This window comes from Macaca fascicularis, chromosome 3 (assembly GCF_037993035.2).
Source record: "Macaca fascicularis isolate 582-1 chromosome 3, T2T-MFA8v1.1".
NCBI classification, from domain to species: domain Eukaryota; kingdom Metazoa; phylum Chordata; class Mammalia; order Primates; family Cercopithecidae; genus Macaca; species Macaca fascicularis.
This window is the reverse complement of record NC_088377.1, coordinates 32,120,701-32,132,925: the sequence shown is the minus strand read 5'-3', so window position 1 is coordinate 32,132,925 and position 12,225 is coordinate 32,120,701.

Here is a 12,225-nt window from a genome sequence, read left to right as displayed (position 1 = left end):
AACTTGTTTGTCTGACATAATGGTCACTGGGAGAGGAGACCAGATCACCCTAAAGACAGCAGAGAAACTTGGAGCTCAGACTTGAGTCTGACTGCTAGACATCATAGCTGTGTGAATTCTGGGAGAGTTTGAAAAATCTTCTGTGCCTCAGTTCGCTCATCTCTAAATTGAGAATAGTAATTGTACATACACTTAGGGTTAATGAGATGATTAAATAAATTAAGATATAAAAAGCACTTAAAATGCTTGACACCTAGAAAGTGATATATGTGTTGTTACCTATTATTATGGTTATCAATATGATAAAACAATTTCAAAATGCCACTAAATTTCCACTTTAAAACGTGGATACTATAATATTAATAGCTTTGTATACTAGCTCCCTGCAATGCAACAAGAGCACAATTAATTAAGGATGAATTCCAATGAAGCTAAGAACGCCAAACCAATGCAAATGTAGGTTCCCCCTAATTTAGAAATTCCTCTTTCACATGGACTTACTAGCGATCTCTCACTCATTTATTCACTCAACAACTATCTATTGACCACCTAATATGTGCCAGGGGTTATAATAGTGAGTAAACATTACCTGAAAGGGCGGGCCTTTTAATCAATCGGTAGATAATATTTTCCTACGGAGCATGTGGTTCCTGAGGACAAATCTGTCCAGCTTTCGTTAATGCGGGTCTCATGGAAATGTGAGGGTACAAGTGCCTGAAAACCGAAAACTAAAGTTATCAATGTGCGGTCAAAGGCTGCACAAGGGCAATGGGAGGAGGTCAAAGGTGACCTTTCTTATTTTCAAAATGTGCTCAGGCCTGTAATATATTAATAGATGGGAATACACGTTTCCTTTTTCACTCCCTCTTCTTCCTCTTCCCTCTTCATCCCAGAACCCAAACCACGTTATATAAAATGATTTACGCGATTCTGTTTGAGGTGGACTAAATAGGCATCCACAGAATGCCTGAGGGTCCTAACTATGACACAGAACATTATCTCTATGATAAGTGTTGATACTCTAAACAAACCTACTTGCAAATAAAATTTTAGAGCACAATCCATTTGTTGGAGTCTGTATTTTTATTATTGCTGTGATAATTTCCTTGCTCTGATAATGAGTGCCATGAATGCAGTAGAACAGATGTTGAAATTTTCGTCTTCTTTATGTGTCCGATGCTTACTTTTTCCTGGGTAGTTATTACATAGGTTAAAGCTAGTAACTTTGTTTTCCATAGTGACTTCCAAAACAACTTAAAGGAGAACAAAAGGGACAGATGTGTGATTTGTACTTGAAAATAGATGAATTTGCTTGAATAGTACATGGCTTCAAATTGGAGTGACAAGGTTTGCATATAATCGAAAGCAGAGAATAAAACAGAGGAATATAGTCTATTCCTTTCTCCTTAATTTGCTACCACAGTGGGTCAGTACATGGCAGTACTTTCAAATGTAATCTTTGTCACATTCAGAAGAAAAATGACAAGGAACAATGAAACATAAAAGGATATTTTTTATTCCAGGAGGAAAAAGAATTTTCTGGAAAATCTTAATTGGTAAATTATTATTATTATTATTATTATTATTATTTATTGATAGAGACGGGGGTTTCACCATCTAGCCAAGGCTGGTCTTGAACTCCTGGTCTAAAGTAATCCACCTGCCTTGGCCTCCCAAAGTTCTGGGATTATAGGCCTGAGCCACAGCGCCTGGCCAGGAAGTTTGTTTTGATTCAACAGTGTTGTTACTCTAACTTTAGCCTTTACCAGGTTCTACTACTGTCTGAAATGACTACGCAAGTAGTTGAAAATAAAAATATTGTGCAATTCTCATAAACAAAACAAATATATACCACAAAATGCTCAGTTGATGATGTTAAAATAATGATATCTGAGAAAGCAGTAGTATGTAATGGCCATTGTTTTGCAATGACTCTAAACCAAAACACAATAAAATAAAATCAAATCTTCCTATTTAAGAACTTACTTTAAAAATATTTTGATGCCCTCCTTGACTTTGGCTTCCTATAGAATTTCCCCAGTTCTGTTTGGCGTTTGATTTCTGCTACTAGCCTTATTCTCACTATGTATCTTTGAACTAATTTTGTGAAAGAGACTGAGATCACATACTGGTCTTTTTGTGTGCTTGCTTCCAGAACATGCACATTAGCATTGCAAAACTTTGCATGTCCAGATGTCTCCTAGACTTTTCATTCGATTTGCGGCTGAAAGGTCGGAAAAATTACAGAAATGAGCTGCCATGTTCCCACGTTTCCTGTTCTTCTGGTGTCTGATGGGGGAGTGTGGACAGTGAGATGGATTAGATAACCACCACCTCTATTCAAAAATATCTTCTCTGCCCTGTTTTAGGGAGTTAAGCTTTTCAGTACTTTAATCAGTGTAGTCAGATTCTTCCTCCTATAGGTTTACTTGAACACTGAGGAATTGGAGATGGGAGAAAAGGAAGGAGGGACAATTGTGTGTGTGTGTGTGTGTGTATGTATATGTGTGTGTGTGTGTGTGTGTGTGTGTGTGTGTGAAGAGGGAGAGAGAGAGAACATGAATGCATGGCACAGTGAAAGTATTTAACAGCCACAGGAAAGTATTAAATAATAAAATATTTTGAGTTGAGAAATGTAGGTTCCACAAGAAGATAGGAGAGAAGTTGAAAAGAAGAAGGAAACCATCAGACTGTCAATGATCACTTGTTTCTTTGATGCTTTATCTAGGCCCCCATAGCAGTAACAGCCACTGAAAACCAAACTCCCAAGTACCTTTACGTGAAATGTCCTCATGATCAAACTTGTTCTAATGTGTGTTACTGGGGAAATACCCAAGAGAACAGAGAAGATGGATGTAGACTGCATTTTACCAATGCCAAATAAAGTAGTCAAAATGTTCTTGACAAGATGGAAGTAATCAAATAACCACCTTTGATTGATTTTAAATGAACTGACTGTCTTGCATGGTGTGCATTAATATTTATACTCTGTGGTTCCAGACATCTGTATAAAATGTGATGAACTACTTATTAGCTATGTGCTGACTTTCTCCATGATCTCATCTTCATATTCCAACTAAAATTTCTCCAGCTATGACTTACAGAAATGCTTGCTCATATGCTCTGTCATTCTTGGTCTTTATTTCAACAAAAATTGCCTGGGCACCTACTGTGTTTTAGGGAATACACCAGGTGCTAATGGCACAGTGGTGAACACAAAGGTGTGCCTTTTAAAATTTAGTCTGGGGAGGGCAGGCATTAAACCTTATGATACACCAATGGAATGATGTAGTAGTCATTGTGATGGACTGGAAGAAGAAATGTGAAGTACCTTGAGAACACATGGCAGTGGCCAACACAGTTAATTTGGGGAGACAAGGAATACTTTTCTGGCGAGGGTTAAAGGGTAAGGCAAGGGACTGATGGTCCCAGCAGAGGGGAAAAGATGGATGAAGACCCTGATGCATTAAGATAAAAACAGTTCATTTTGAAATAAGTATCGACTTACAGGAAGTGACAATAATAGTACACAGAGTACTGTGAGCTCCTCACCAGTTTCTCCCAATGGTGGCATCTTCTATGACTATGGTATAATATCGAAACCAGAAAGTTGACATTGGTACAATACTAGTAACTAGACCACAGTCTTATTCAGTTTTCATTAGCTTTTACATGCAATGTGCTTGTGTGTGTGTGTGTGTGCGCGCACATGTGTGTGTTTTTATAGTTCTATACAATTGGACCTCTCGTAGAGGTTCATATAACCACCACTACAATCAGGGTACAGAACTGCTTCGTGACTACAAAAGATCTCCCTTATGCTTTTTTTTTTGGAAAAGGACCAACCCCTCACTCTTGTCCCTATCCCCCAGTAACCACGAATCTGTTCTCTATCATAGAGATGGAGTTTTGTCATGTCGAGAACGTTATATCAATGGAATCATACAGTATGCCACCTTTTGAGATTGGTTTTTTTTCACTAAGCATAATGTCCTTGAGACCAATCCAAGTTGTTGTGTGTTATCAATAGTTTGTTCCTTTTTTATTGCTGAGTGGTATTCCATTGCATGGATGCCTTTGTGTTTGACTCATTTCTGGACATTTGGGCTACTTTTGGTTTAGGGCTATTACAGATAAAGCCGACATTAACACTTTGTACCCGAATGCATTTTAAGGAATGGGAAAAAAGGCACACAAAATGAGGCTTGTTGGGGGCCAAATTACGCGAAGCCACAAATCCTTTCTGGGTATACACTATAAAAGTACAAAAATGAATGAATAAGTAAGAGGAAACTGAATGTAAACATGGAGTGTTTTAAGGACTCTGACTTTTGGTGTTATATCAGTATCCAGATGGCTGCCTTTTATTTTCCATTTTTTAATCTAACTGTTTGCACATAATGAGGTGGTCAGATTTGAATACTAGCTTGCAGATGGATTGGGGGTACTCTATACTTGAGACAGCTAATTAAAACATAATTCTAAAAACAGGCTTGCAAAAACTTTTCTTCCCTCTGTTCACTTAGAAAAGACTTATATTTAGCATAAGAATGTTATTGGAAGCACCAAATTGAAAACTGTCAGCTCCGATTCTGCAATCTAAGGAAGATTCTGCCTACTGGTGTGTTGATGAAGAATGTAGAAAAACAAATCAAGAAAGCATGAGCGTACTGGGTTTTCTTTAACTCAACAGACATATAGCGTAATGGGCTGTGAGAATTCTGATCCAAGCCACAGGTCTGCCACCAAATACAAGGTATGAATACCACGTTATGTGAAGTGAAAGAGGGAAACCACCAAGATGATTTTAGAATAAAATCAGCCCTATCTGATTTAACCCAACCTATCAATACAGTTTTTCCTAAAGGACGTTATGCTCATTTGAACGTCTGGGCCTCTGCCTAAGCTTTTCCTGTTCCTAGTTTGCTGTCTCAGTTCCTTTTTGCAAATCTGAATCTTATAAATCCTTCAAGGTATAATCTAGAGCTTATTCTTCTTTGAAACTTGCCCTTACACTGATACATTTCTTGACTGATTTCCTGTCATAGAGCTAGGGTAGTACAGCTTAATACTTATTGGCTGTGCAATTATTGTATTATTTAATCATATATGCTGAACCAGATTTCTTCCACTTAAATGTAAAAGTAAAATAACAAAATATAAAGCTTGAAAAGTAGGGGGTGGTGGTGGGGTGGAAAAACTCATAATATCATTACCCATATATTTTCTTCCAAAAACTCTTCAATGTAATAAATATGCTTAATCCTTAGAGGGTTCAGCTGAAATAAACATGGTGATGTAGTCTTGATAGGTATTTTAACTGAGACTAATCTTTGAGGAAAACCATTTAGACTCTTCTTTTTTTTTTTGAGACGGAGTCTCGCTCTGTCGTCCAGGCTGGAGTGCAGTGGCCAGATCTCAGCTCACTGCAAGCTCCGCCTCCCGGATTCCCGCCATTCTCCTGCCTCAGCCTCCCGAGTAGCTGGGACTACAGGCACCCGCCACGTCTCCCGGCTAATTTTCTGTATTTTTAGTAGAGACGGGGTTTCACCATGTTAGCCAGGATGGTCTCGATCTCATGACCTCGTGATCCGCCCGTCTCGGCCTCCCAAAGTGCTGGGATTACAGGTTTGAGCCACTGTGCCCGGCCTGGACTCTTAAAAGAAAGTTTTTTTTTTGGAGATCATGTCTTACTCTGTCACCCAGGCTGGAGTACAGTGGTACACTCTCCAGTCACTAGAACCTCCACCTCCTGGGCACAAATGATTCTCCTGCCTCAGCCTCCTGAGTAGCTGGGACCACAGGTGTGTGCCACCACACCCAGCTAATTTTTGTATTTTCAGTAGAGATGGAGTTTTACCATATTGGCCAGGCTGGTCTTGAACTCCTGACCTTGAGCGATCTGCCTGCCTTGGTCTCCCAAAGTGCTGGGATTATAGGTGTGAACCACTGCACCCAGCCTCTTAAAAGTTTTATATATCTTTGGAACCAATAAGCCCATTTCTAGGAATCTCTGCTAAAATATTCACTAGAGATGTAGACAAAAAGTTACATACAGGATTATTCTTTGCTGCATTATTTATGAGATAGAAAAGTGGAAATGATCTGAAGAGGAATTTAATAAATTAATACATTTCTTTGCAGGCATTAAAATTAAATATTCAGGGAATATTTAACAACATCAGAAAATACTCATGTTGTAATAAAAAATGGGAACACGGAAGACCCACAACAGTTCTTACCCTGTTTAAATCAGACTGTCGAATCCTGGCTTTTTTCTATTCCTTCTCCCTTCCTGCATCTGTTAGTATTTTTGCAATAAACTGTTTGCATATGGGAAAATGGGGGATTGTTTTGGAAATTCACATTCTGTGCTCCAAATCTAATGTACACTTATGATTAATTTCTAATAATTAGAACAAAATACATTGGATACCAAATACCTGTAAATTTAATAACTAGAAAGAACAGCAGTTAATGTTTTATCAGCTATATAACCCAATTATTACTGTGCTAGTTAGAAGAGATTTCCACTGGTAAAGTAATAAATTAGCCAGCTTTATTGTACTAGGGTCAACATCATATTGTATATAAAGCTGCATTATTCCTGCATTTCCTGCCTGTCGCCTTGAAAATCATGGTGTATCTGTAGTTGTTATAGCTCACGTACTTCCTGGACACAGTTTTCTCACATTAGAAAGTCTTTTTAGCTTTCTGGATCTCTGTCTTCTTATGTGTGAAATGAACATAAGTGGCTTGTCATCCTCCAATGGCTATTTATGTGTTTGTTGACTTCATAAGTTTTTAATGATATATTAAAAATTTGAAGCATATGACCTCTAAGGACCTTTCAAGATGTACTTTTTGACTGTGAGACTTCATGACATTTAATTTGTCTCCTGCTATATTGCATATCCTTTTGTAGTTGGGGACATGTCTTCTGCTGAACTCCCTCCAGGTTGTTTTAGTGAGCAAAAATGTTTGTGCATAAAATGAGGTCCTATCAGACTGGCAAAGGTTTAAGAGTTAGAGAGCATTCAGTGTTGCAAAGCATGTGAGGAAACAGGCATTGTCAAATACGGTTGGTGGGAATGGAAATTGTTTCAACTCTTTTGGAAGGCAATTAGGTAATAATATACCAAAATTTAAAATGCATATAGCCTCTCTTTAGCCATTCTACTGCTGAAAATATCCCACAATTATACTTGTAATGTGAACAGATTTATGTATAAGGATATTCTTTGTAACATACTTTATAATAGAGAAAAATAATTGCAACCTAAAATGGGTACTAGATGCATAAACTGTGGTGTGGCCATGTAATGGAAAACTATTTAGTCATTCAAAAGAAATAATTAGGTCTGTATGTACTGAAATGGAAAGATGTCTAAGATATTATGGTAAGTGAAAATAACAAATTGAAGAACAATTTGTATGGAGTGAGCTTGAGTGAAAAGCAATGTGCGTTCATCTAGATCTGAATAGAAAAAGATGGACTCCTTTTACATCTTTCTTATACTGTTTTCTCAGTCTATGTCTGAGAGAATCATGGAGCCTCAGACGATAATTCTACACACGACTATGATGAAATACAATACAAAACAAAAATGTTTCTCCAGTGACCCTAAAAAAATGTAAGGTAGAGTCTACATTGCTCTAGAAAACTATGAAGGTATGAGTAAGTTTCCGCTGACAGTTCCCCCATATTTGGGAAGCAAAGCAGTGATATGAATACCTACTATTTTGACGGATGATTAAAGACACATTCCTGTTTCCTCTATGAAAGGTCACGACTGGTGATGTTTGAGTGAGGGCCATGTGCTGACTCATGGAACTGAGAAAGGTACTAAATACAAAACGGCTAATACATACTAGCTTCAATTTCTAAACTTATTTATCAAAATGGGCAAGAAAAGTTTTGCAAATTAGTTGTAGGATTATTTTGTCTCAGAAACCTGCAGTTGTTTTCTAAAATATGTGAGATTTTCAAAAGAAAGAAAAATAATTATATTTGGGAGTAGGGCTAGCCAATGGGAGGACTGACAGTGGAGTTTGAATAAGGAGATCCCTTCTAAAAGTGAGTCAAAATAATAGCTAAACAATGAGAGGGAGAATCAATCCCCAGAGTCTGAAGTTCATAGTATACAATATGGTTTACTAGCGTAGAAAGAATCAGAGGTATGCCCCATCTGAATACATACGTATTCCATTTGCTAGGAAGTTGATATAGAAAAATCTGGCATTTCCGGCCGGGCGCGGTGGCTCAAGCCTGTAATCCCAGCACTTTGGGAGGCCAAGACGGGCGGATCACGAGGTCAGGAGATCGAGACCATCCTGGCTAACACGGTGAAACCCCATCTCTACTAAAAAAAAAAAAAAAACTAGCCGGGCGTGGTGGTGGCGCCTGTAGTCCCAGCTACTCGGGAGGTTGAGGCAGGAGAATGGCGGGAACCCGGGAGGCGGAGCTTGCAGTGAGCTGAAATCCGGCCACCGCACTCCAGCCTGGGCAACACAACGAGACTCCGTCTCAAAAAAAAAAAAAAGAAAAATCTGGCATTTCCTACTATAATTTAAGAGATGATTGACCTCCAAAAAGCTTCACCACAGTATCAATTCTATGCTTCATATATTTTCTTTAATTCATAAGCAGCACATTTTATTCGTGGCATAATCACCTCTTCCTGTATTCCAAATGCTTTCTTTTCTTTGTTTCCTATCATTTTACATATAATATGCAAATACACTAAAATTGAAATATAGTTTGGCGGTTTGTAATACTGTAAAACCATAAAATATAATATATGACTACAAAATATTTTGGTTTAATGGGCCTGGTGTTCTACTATATATTTTTTTTAACTCACTCTTAAAATGTCAAATAAAACTCAAAAATCTGCTTTAGTTCCAAATGTAGAACTATTAATTTTATGGCTTAATATCTGATTAAATTTAACTATGCTTCTAAGAGCATATAGGTTCCACTCATTAGATGGGCTGACTGTTTAATCCCATCATTTTAAGTGGAATGGAACCCCATCTTGCCAAATATGCTAATATCCTGAGGGAGGGAGAGAGGGAAGAATGGAACAACAGAAGATGTTTGAAGGCACTGTGAATTTATGTTCTTCACTTGGGAGGCTAACCAAAACATTTCAATACCTCCAGTATCCACATTCTGGAGTAGAGAATATAAAAGTCAAAAGAAAAGTGTTTTCAGTGATTTCTCTGGTATCAATAAACCCATATAAATGTGAATCGACACAAATAAATAGTTAAAACAGAATGTCTGGATACCCAGGTATACAGGCTGCTTGCTGGGCTCCGAAGCTGTATCATTTCTATTTCCCAATTGCTAGCTTTTGAGGTAACAACACTCTTCCTCTGAGAAAAAGGGCACAGACAACCTTACTCTCATGATTCTCAAGAACCCTGCTGACTTGTTCATTAAACAGAACGGGCAACTGACTCCTAAGATAAAAATTCTTGAAAGCTTTCCAAGCAGAGGGAAGGATGCTGAGTGACACATATAAATATATAAGTGAGAAGGAAGGGTGAGTTCCAATGGCAGTGACGTTTTCGGGAGCAGTTTATGGAAGAGGTACTCGTTGTAAGACACTACATCGCATTCTGTAGAATTCGTTCACCACTAAGCAAAAGGTGAGACCTCCCTACCAGAATATCCGAAAGGAATTTTGGATATCCTTTTAAAACTTCTGAAAATAGGGTGGTCTTAGAAACGGTTCACTCTACTGGACTACTTGCATATGTTCTTTTTTTCAGTTCAACTACTGGCTTCATCTGTACTACAGAGACCTTGGAAACATTCCTTGAAGACCCCCTTTTTTAAGGGGAATCACCACTTCCATTATTTTATCTCTGGGTATTCTGTGAGTATCAGTTGTCTCAATAAGTATTTCTATATCAGGTATGTTATGTATATTAAAAAAAAACCCTTGAGTTCTTCAGATGAAATCTATAATGCAAACAAATGATATTCAAATTTAGCTATTCTTAAGATATTAAGTAGGTAACTTCTAAGCAGTGACTACCATTTTTCTATTTTTTTCAGAATAAATTCATCTCAAAATCTACATTACAATAAATTATCTCAATAATCCATTTTCCTATCTTTGATTCAATTATGTAATTAAAAACATTTCAGTTAGACATTTGAAGAGATAAAAATATTGTAATAAGCCCTATGTCTTCTCAGCTTTTAAAAAATCAATATGAATTGTTAGTATCAAAAATGTTTGGAATGCATACTTTGAAATAAAGTTTTCGAAAAAAGTTCTTGACATATAATGTTTAAAAGTCAAACTTTCTGTGGAAGTAACATTAACATCCATAATAAACCATTAATACTATGATAGTGAACCTTATTTTTATTTAACAACATTTAATCTTTGTTGTCTGCCACCAAATTCTGCATTTTAGTTCTTTTCACTAAACATTATTGTGTTTTTAATAAAAGCATTATACTTTGGTTACTAGTAATTGTCATAATTTTGTTATCTTTCCAATAGGTATGTATCGTATGTAAAAAAATCTTGTCTTTGAAATAACCTCATTTCTGAAAGATAATTTAAAATGATTTCTAATTGCTTTTGCAAATTCAAATGTTTTTAATAAAAATTTTCATTAAAATATGTTCATAAAAATATTTTTCTTTTATAATTTAAAGAAGAAACAATAATTACGTTGTATGTTTCAACTCCTTTTGACAATGATTCTCATAAACTCTTCCATGTTTCCCTAAGTATAGAAAATAACTGGCTTAATAAATTAAATTTTAAATGATCCTAATGGAGCATTTACATAACCTTAAGATGACTATAACAGAGCCAAAAAGTAATTAAAGCTTCATAAATGCAGAGTGACATCATCCAATCGACTATTTGCATTTGTGTAGTTCAAAGTAAGAGGACCTGGGAAAACTCTAATTCATATAGGGAGAGCAAATAGAAAGAATAGAAAAAAAAGAAGAGAGCTTTAGGGAAAAAAATAACAGCAGATAAAGTTAGAGGAATAGCTTTAAGAATAATTTCTCCTTAAGACAGAAAGAATATAAGAAATATGATGTTTATAAAATATTTATGACAGAGGTAATTTTCTTTTAATAGTAACAATAAAAATTATAAACTGAGACAGATATCACCATATCAAAACTGTATCAACTTATTTAATATATATATATGGGAGCAAATTGTTTTCATCAAGTCTCACATTAATGTGTAAAACATTTTTCTAAAAATATATTTTATCCTTTGGGTGGCCAAGACAGGTAGTACTGGGGTTAGGAGTTCAAGACCAGCCTGTCCAACATGGTGAAACCCTGTCTCTATTAAAAACACAAAAATTAGCCAGGCGTGGTGGTGTGTGCCTGTAATCCTAGCTCCTTGGGAGGCTGAGGTGGGAGAATCACTTGAACCCAGGAGGTAGAGGTTGCGGTGAGCCGAGATGGGCCACTGCACTCCAGCCTGGGCGACAGAGTGAGTGAGACTCCATCTCAAATATATATATATGTGTGTGTGTGTGTGTGTGTGTGTGTATGAAATAATAAAATATATATTTTAGAAAAAGTTGCAAACAATGGAACATTTTTGCTTTCTTTAATAACTGATTGCCAAAAGAGAAGGGATAGAAAGGAAAGTAGGAAGAAGATGAAGTGAGGAAGGTAGGGAGGAAGGAAGCGGAGGAGATGGAAGAAAGGGAAGCAGGAAAGGAGGAAGGAGAATGGAAGAGAAACATAAAACTCAATAAAGGGCAATATGTGTACTGTCTATGTTTTTGTCTTACTAACTCTCATACTGTTGATGACAAACCATCTTTAGCCATACACACAATCTCTTAGTGGGCATTTTACTAAACTCCAGCTCAATAATTTCAAAGTCAGCATATTCCTAAACTAACTCCTCACTCCTCCTCCTCTCTCCTTGCCCTTCTATATTGTCTATTGCAAGCACCATTTTTCAGATCTAGTAACCCAAATACGTAGGTGCACTTCCTGACACCCCTCTTTGCTTCAAACACTACTTTCTATTGGTTCAAAGTGAGGATTGCCTCATCATCCCACAGTCTCAAATGACATGCTGATAAGTTCTGTGTCGAAAAGTAATTTGGCCATGCCAATCTCTGATTTAGAAAACTTGCTATAAGCAGAGATTAGGTGTCTCCTTTCACACACTTGACTTGGAGATGAAATTGGCAAAAACTCTTCCTCTC